The following is a 413-nucleotide window of genomic DNA, read 5'->3' as shown; positions in this document are numbered from 1 at the left end:
GCAGCAGCAGCAGCAGCATCAATAATTAAAGCTAATCTCATTAGGCCTCAGATCCCTTTCAGACGCTTTTAATTAAATGATGAATGGCCTCCCAGCTGCCTGTTAAATAATGCTGCTCATGACATCACAGTGTGTGTGCATGTGAGAGGTACAACATAAGGTAGATATCCTTAAAAAAAAAGACATTCAGCAGACAGATAGGTATGCTCTCTCTCACACACACATGCCATCTGCTCTCAGATTCAATATGTAGCCGATTATTAGAAGTTACTGCTGCCCTCCGTGCCGAGGAGAGCAAACAGGAGTTGAATGTCTCAAAAGTCACAAGCTGTTCCATCATACCAGGCCTTGAAACACTTCATATCATCTTCCTAATAAAATCACTCACAATACCATATGTCCGCAAAGAAGGA

Source organism: Morone saxatilis, unplaced genomic scaffold (assembly GCF_004916995.1).
Source record: "Morone saxatilis isolate NCDOM2014 unplaced genomic scaffold, NCSU_SB_2.0 Contig7, whole genome shotgun sequence".
NCBI lineage: Eukaryota > Metazoa > Chordata > Actinopteri > Moronidae > Morone > Morone saxatilis.
The sequence above is the reverse complement of the archived record's forward strand: the minus strand, read 5'-3'. Positions refer to the sequence as shown.